Below are 8,027 nucleotides of genomic sequence, written 5' to 3'. Positions count from 1 at the left end.
CACCCGCAGTCAATTCAGGGAGACTCAATTAACACATCTGTGAATCCTGGGCCTGTTTTTGTTTCCTGTAACCAAAGCTGGTTATTTGTTGTATATTTTTAGTGTCATGACCTTTAGTTTTTGGTATGTGGTATGATCTTTTAGCGTAAGTTTGCATTTAAAGGTTATTGATGGGTATCTAATAAAGGCAAAAGTTTGCGGGGTTTTTTTTGTTTGTTTGTTTGTTTTTAACATTTAGCTTTGGAAACAGAAGTTTAAACAGAAAAAAGGTATCTCCGGTCAATGGGCAGTTGGCCCATCTGGCTGCAACCCCTGTGACCACATTTCCCACCATTACCTCAAGAACCCTATGGTACTGTATCAAATCAGCAAGAAGAGTTGTAACCTTGTCCTCTCCCCAGTATCAGGCATGGTTTAGGTGTCAGATTTCCAAAGCTGTGATCTCAGTAGGCTTCTAGCCAGATGATTTTCATACATGTTCAGTAGTGCAATGAAGTCCATCTTTGAAACTCTAGTTAAAACAGTGGAGGAAATCTCATACTTGTCTGACACTTCTTTCTCCTCCCCTCTCCCCTCCATTTTATGTTTTCTTCTGGACATCCTGGCCTTCCCCACCCTGCAGAGCATACCTGGATGTCCAGGCAAGACTGGGCGAAGTTTCTGAGTGGCCCTTTGTTTAGGTGATGTCCTCAGACCTGGACCCCCACCAGCCTCACTCCCCATCCCAACCAGAGATGGCTCACTTCGGATCGAGGGTTGACTACATCTCATCATCTCACGAATCTGCTGTAATATAAGACAACAGCTTTTAAATGTGTATATAACCCATGATTTCAGTTTGTTTTGTTTTGTTTTTCTTGATGGTTTCCCTCTCCCTCCCTCTCTTCCCATTCTCCTTTTAAATCTCTTTGAATCACATTTGGTAGTGATTTTGACTTAGTCCAGTAGTCACATAGCTTTAATATCTAGTTCAAAGCTAACCATAGTATAATTGTTATATTAAGGAGTTATTTTTTCTTAAAAAATTTTTTTTTGCTTGTTTTGGTTCTGTTCTCACTTTTAAAGGATGCTGAGATGGTAATATTACTCTCCCTATTTTGGTACCAATTCTGAGACTGTATGAATTTTCAGGTGGAACTTGAGCACACACTGAAGCAAAGTTGTGAAGTGCGGGGCGGGAGGTGGGCATGAGCTTTCTATTTTGCGTTGTAGAAGAAGTGAGATGTAGTAAGCTAATTAACAGACTCTCTAGCAGTTCTTTTTGTGATGTCTCTTTGTTAATCTGAGTCTATCTATTTTCGGCAATAAGGTAAGGACGACAGTGTTTTGGGTGTCCTCCTTTTCTATAAGTGCTTTTTTTCTGTTGAAAGAGGTGATATTATAAGGTTTTTTGAAATTGTGAATTCTAAAAAAGAAATGTTGTAAATACAATTCCATTAACTACATAGAAACTATTAAGAAAGAGAGAATCAAAAATATTTTTGTGAGGGAGTCGGTCCCAGGCAGTTTGATGCTCTGTGGAAGGAGGCGGGAAGGGAACGTTGGCCAAGTCAGTTACTGAGATGAAGATCGCCCAGCTGCCAGGACCACCCCAGGACAAGTTAGAGCACTGTTTAGCTCCTTTGTCTGTGTGATAGACCTAAGAACTGTATTAGTGTTGTACCAGCCTATTAACCTCTTGTCTGTGCACAGCTTCAAATGTTACCGTCTAGTTAGATTTTTATTTAAAATATGAAAAACTGCTTTTCCCAAGACGTTTTTTAAAAACAAAGCTACAATTTTAATATTTAACATATTTAAAGTTTCAAAGCACACCTGTTTGGCTTGGGTGGGGGTGGGGTGGGGGGGATATTCTTTTTCAGTCTTAATTTTTAAATATTTGATCATTTTCTATTGTCCAATCATTTCAGCACCTCCAAAGGTTCCTAGGACACTTTGCCTCTCTTCTCCCCCTGCTCCCCACCCCGCTCCCAGATCTGGGGGCCCATGGGCCAGGAGTGGATAAGCCTGCATTAATACAACCTTTCTCCATTCACTTTCTATTTACAAATTAGGAAAGCAACCTTTTGGTTTATATATTTTTTTTAATACCTCAGTGCTGCAAGTATCACCAGAGAGGCTATGGAAGAATTTTTTTTTTAATTTATTGTAGATGTAAACAGAATTTTAAAAATAAAAAGTATAAACATCACTGCACTGTGACTGGTGGGAAAAACTGACAGTTTCCTCTTTGCACATGTTTAACATTTGGCTGTTATAATATATGGTCCTCGGTTGGGGAAAGATACTTATGATGAAGGATATTTTTTAATTTAACTTTTTTTTAAATATTGGTAATAGGTCGGCAACAGCAACTATAGAAGTACAACTCAATAGATGGCATTAAAACATATTGTAGTGTGGATATATATTTTTTCTTTTTTAAAATGTGATATTGACGTTTTATTAATATTTTTTAAATTGTTACGTTTATAAATTTGGTACTTAAGGCACAGCCAGTATGAGACACTGAATGCGACATTTATTATAAAGAGCTGCTGCACTCCTATTTTTATAAATTTTACTAACAAAGTAGACTAATGTAGACATTCACAGACATGGTAGGGCAAAAGCATCTTCAAACTAAAGACTCCAAAATGCTAACTCAGAAAGAAAGAAAAAAGCCTTTTTCAATTCTAATGAAACAGCAACAACATTTTTTTTTTAATTAAAAAAAAAATCATGTTCTTTGTTTTTCTAATAAAATGTTAGGTTGTTTGGTGAGGTTTTTTTATTGCTTTTTTCCTTTCTTTGTTTCTTTTCTTTTCCCCCAAACAACCAGATTAAATGCTGAGCGCTTTTAAAATATCAAAACTTGTTCAAGTCATAAAACAACAAAACAGAAGTTTTATTTAAAAAAAAAAAAAAAAGAAAAGAAAGAAAAAATAGTAAATTCCCAGAAATTCAGTGTTTAGACGAGGGAATTTAATTCCTATTTTGTCCATGTTGGTGATGTACTGTACTTCCCTTCCTTTTCTCTGCATCCCCCATCACCTCATAGAAGACTCTTTGTTGATCATTGTATGTTAATAATGTATAAAATGGCTATCTTGTAAGCGTGCTGTCCTGGTACTAGTGTAGCGACTTTTTTTCTCCTCTTTCTTCTAGTACATATTGATAGGTATAACATAATTAAGGTTTAAAAAAATTAGACATAGTTATTCAGATTTAGGACCAGTAAGGATAGAACTTTCTCTTATTTATGAAAAAAAAAAAGCTAATAATTTTGGGGCAGTTTTTTCCTTTAATTATTTTTTTCAATTTCAAGTTTAATTTTATTTTAGCTGATCTGATGTGGTTTCAACTAACCCAAGGTCTCACCATGTTAAAATGCCGGCGGACTCTACGGCGTTTTGTAGATTCCCCCCCCCCCCCACTGTGAAGGGGTGCCATACTACCTTAAATGCTAACGCTAGATATGCAAAACTGGATTTTTTTAATTTATTTTTTAAAAGAGGGAGGCATGGTATATTAAAATGATTTTACTAAGAGAAAAATATTTTTTTAAGAATGCTCAGAAGAAATTGATAATCTGTGTGAATATGTTTTAGATGTTTATATACCTTTTGAAGAGACCCAGTAGCCCATAGCACAAATCTTGTGGAAATCCGATATGTTTTAATGTGGCTACCTAGGTTTAAGGTTCACGTTAGTCCCCCCATCCATCTAGAAGTCCATTTTGAAAGATTTTTGTAAATTCTTTTAGCACTGATGTTCAGCCTTGTCTTTGTTTCAGTTAAGCTCAATGGCGAACATGGGAACCACCTTTCGCCTTCCCTGGGGGAGAAACCCTCTTGGCTGATGGCTTTTCCCCGGAATTATCAAACAGCCACCGGGTGACTTTCTGGCTTCCAGATCCATCTGCCTGAGACCCCCAAACTCCTCTCCTCCCAAGCAGAGGCGAGTGAGTGGCATTAGCTCCCGGACCCATTCCCGGTTCTAGCTGGGCATGGGGCTGACGGATATGACCAAGCCTTGGTCTGCTCTCTAGCAGCTTCCACAGACTTGGCTCGTGGCCTTCCTCATATCCATTGGGAAAACCAAACAGCCTCGCGCTCTATCCCAGTCGCCCATTAGCTTGATTCAAACGAAGCCCCAGCAGGCCTTTGCGTTTTTATCCTTCATAACCTTCATCTTAATTTGAACTCGTAGCTTGGACTTTAAGGTAGCATGGCTCTATTGCTGTCAATTTACTGTTTCACTGCACAGCAATCACAGCCAGTGAATGTTACACACATCTTGCTAGACTAGTATAAAAATCATTGGGTAATTGTTGGTTCTAATGACCTGAAAGGTGTTCAGTTTTTGTTCTTGGTTTTGTTTTGTTTTTGATTTCTTGGGGGTGGGTTTTGCTTGTTGTTCTTTTTCATTTGGGGATTTTGGGGGAAAAAATTTTATTTTTGGTTCCAAATAGAAAAACAAAACCTATTTTGATCTTTAGTGCAAACGAGGGCTAGGGACTTAGCCTCCTCCACCACCTCCACACTGCTTCATTCTGCCATTCACTCACTGCAGCATATTCAAGAATAAAGCAATATCGTTTACTACATTTTTTATTGAAGGTCAGCCATGCTTTCTGTATTATATTGCATATGAAATTGTTTACAAAAGAAACACTAACTCATACTTCTCTTTATCGGTTGCAAGTGGCACGCAGGGACAGAGGGAGAGTGGGGGGCTGGTGGGGGAAGGGAGATTTTTTTTTTTTTTTCTTGAATGTGCTTCACAAGCCAGGCTATCTTCCAAGGGAGGCAGACAGTGGGTAGAGCAGAGGGACTGACTGCAGGCAAGCACATTGAAGAAAGACACTGGCGGGTTTCCCCACCCTCACCCCAAAGCAGACAACTAGCAGACGTCAGCTCAGCCCTGTCCTGGGCACAGACACTACACAAGGAGACGCTGGAAGTTAAGCAATACTTTAATACTGTAATATGTTTGTTTTCTTTTTCTTTTTTTTTTTTTCCACCAAAAAAAAGTAAGTAAACTAAAACACAAAAACATATAAATAAAATCCACCCCTCTTGTCGGGGGCTGGGGGGGCAACCTTAATCCAAACACCTGGCTATCAAATAATCAGAATGTATTGTCTCAGACAGGATTTCAGTTCCGGGAGGCAGGGGCATGATGGGGGAGGGGGCTGGAGGCTGAGAGACAAAAGTTCCAGAGCCTCCCTCGAAGGTTCTCTACTACTGTATTCTGTACATAATGTACCATCCCGTGTGGAATCTGTGAGTGTCCTCTTAAGTAGCGTGGGCTAGCCAATCTGCCGTTCATGGTGTATTGTAAACTCCGAATTCCATATGTAATAGGATGCAAGTCTAAGCGTTTCATGTGGACATAAATGTATCTAAATAAAACTTTCCCTAGCACTGTGGCTGACCTCACCCTTACTTTTATACTTTAGTATGAAACTGATGAGAACTTTGGTAGTGAGTATTTTTTTTATATATATACATATATATGTATCTATCTATATATATATCTCAAGCATCTTTCAGGTCTTTGTGTGTGGCTTTCTTAAAGCCCTGTTGTAAAAAATTACTATGTGGATGGCAGTCTCTCACATCACAGATGTGGAAAGTATAATTTTATATTTGTATTTTCAAATAAATAAGTTTGTGAAAGGTTTCCATCCTCTACTGTGGTCCAGAAATCAATGTGTTTGTCTGACAAAAAAAAAAATAAAATAAAATAAACTGTTTTGAACAGAGTTGTTTGGTATTCTTTCGCTTGCAGAGGAGGGCTGGGCTCCGGGAGACCTGTTGTTTTGCTTGAGTGGGAGAGGATCTCATCAAATAGCACCTGCCACCCTCACCCCTCAGCGTGAATGTTGGCCACAGGCCTCCAGCAGGGAAGAAGCCCCTGCCTTGTCCCCAGGGAGCTTGTGGCACCATTTTTATGAAGTGGCAAGAGAGCACTAAGATGGAAGAGCAGATGGGAGAGTGACGTAGATTAACAGCAGAAGGCACACAGAACCCATGGGTGGACAGGGAATAAACCCCAAAGGTCCTGCAGATCAGAGGACCCAGATGGTGGAAGGAGCTAAGGGGCTTTCCTGGGTGCTGTCCTCAGTTATCAACAGCACGTGGGAGAAGGCGCCAAACCACATTCCACAACCCTTGAGTAGGGATCTGAACAGGTATCAGACCTCTGCCCTCAAGGAGGTTAAAGTTTTGCCTACTGGAAATCAGCAGAATCGCAAAACTAAAGATGTAGAGATAGATCATCTGCAATACTTTCCACCCCTCTCTCTACCAAACAAATGACAGGATACAAAAGAATTGACACCCAGTACATTGAGGGCAAGTCCCAAGACCTGATGATGACAGCTACAGCATGCTCTGAATCAGTGGATTCCTCAGCTTCGAAGCCCTGGAGAGAAACACCAGGCCAAGAGGTGTGCAAGGGATGAAGCGTGGATGAAGGACAATGCCTGCCAGTGTCCCTTAGCTGCTTCCTCAAGGCCCCCAGGAAAGCTGTGGTCTCCAGGACATGGCCTTCTTGGGTCCCTCCTCCAACTTCCTGTCTCCTGCATATAACAAATTTATCTTTTTTGTAAAATGGGCTTTCCAGTGAAAACCAGAAAACCAGCTAGACAAGATTCTTTAAAAAAGCTGAAGCACTAACAATTTTAAGGTATTCTCGCTACACTGGGGTCCTAGAGGAGACAGTAGAAGATGCATTCCTTTATCTGGAGCTGGAGGCAGGAGCACTGGGTTCCAGGCCCACCTCCTGTGTGTCCACAGACAGCCCTCCACAGTGTCTCGTTACATTGTTTAAGGGCAGGAGAGAAGAGTATAATCCCTGCTGCCCCACAGAAATGAAAGACCAATGGGAGCTGACGTGAGAAATCCCCTTTAGGAATTCTGAGAGAAGTGAGCCAGACACATGAGGCCGGCCATTGTGGCCATCTTCCTCATCCTGATTGCTCAGCTCAAAGAAGGGGGAGGCCCAAACCCAGCCCAGGAGCCTAAGGAGAGACAGAGCAGGGAACAGGAGCACCAACTGTATGCCAAGTGGATCATACATGTGCCCTGGTTAGTCCCACATGTGCCACATGACTATCTACATTGTAACGGTCAAATAAGGTGGATAATTTGCCCATGGTTGTACAACTGCAGAGTGGCAGAATGGAAGCCTATCTCCAATACATCCTGCTGCCCCGGGTTCAAGCCTGGTGACAAATATCAGCATCAGTGTTGAGTGTGCCTGGGAGGGTGGGAGTGAGGCTTCTAACCTAAGTGCCTACCTGAGTCAACAAAATGCACCAAAAAAAGGCAGGACAATACCAAGCTAGAGAACAACAAACTTTCCTGTTTTAATGTTTCATGGAGGAAAAAAAAAAAAAAAATAGAAAACAAATCAGCAAAAACTAGAAGGAAAAAGAAGAAACAACAATGTAAAATAAATAATACACAAAGTAGGATAGAAGGAATGAGATCAATTGAATCCACCATTATCTAAATATGAATGGGTTGAATTTTCTATCATTACAAAATAGATGTGTTTAGAAAAAACAAAACCCAGTTATGTGCTAGGTATAGAAACACACTTAAAGTGATGAAAATGGCTAACAATAAAGGGGTGACAAAGAGAAAATAGGCAAATACAAAAAACAAGGGCGAGAACTGAAATGTCAGTATCAGAGTGGAATTTAAGGTTAAAAATACTCCGCAGCATATTATGTAATGACAAAAGACACAATCTATTAAGAAGATATAGTGGCAGTAAACTCTATGTCCCAATTATCAGAGGAACTGAATACTTTAAATCAAAAGCCACTAGAAATGCAGGGAACTTGATAAAAAGTAAAAATACAATTAGAGAAATTAATATACCTCTCTTAGAACTAGATATAATCAATAGACAAAAAATAAAGACATAGAAGAATTGAATAATGCAACTAGTAAGCCTGATGTGATGGCTCTATATAACCTGATCTGATGGCTCTTTGAATAGAGGTTGCACATTTTTTTTGGTTAATATTC

General features: G+C 39.9%; 1 protein-coding gene across 3 annotated transcripts in view; it reads left to right on the top strand.

Annotated features, from left to right (window-relative positions):
* Positions 1–5,745, top strand: part of MSI2 (musashi RNA-binding protein 2) — a 436,274-nt gene extending 430,529 nt beyond the window's left edge. For all 3 annotated transcript variants that reach the window (XM_011979225.1, XM_011979224.1, XM_011979226.1), the window contains one exon: positions 623–5,745. The gene's annotated coding sequence lies outside the window, so the exon portion shown is untranslated. The remainder of the gene's footprint in view (positions 1–622) is intronic.
* The last annotated feature ends 2,282 nt before the right edge of the window (positions 5,746–8,027 follow it).

The sequence above is a fragment of the Mandrillus leucophaeus genome, unplaced genomic scaffold, assembly GCF_000951045.1.
Source record: "Mandrillus leucophaeus isolate KB7577 unplaced genomic scaffold, Mleu.le_1.0 Scaffold20, whole genome shotgun sequence".
Classification (NCBI taxonomy): Eukaryota; Metazoa; Chordata; class Mammalia; order Primates; family Cercopithecidae; genus Mandrillus; species Mandrillus leucophaeus.
Note: the sequence above shows the minus strand (reverse complement) of the source record. Positions and strands in the feature narration are given on the sequence as shown.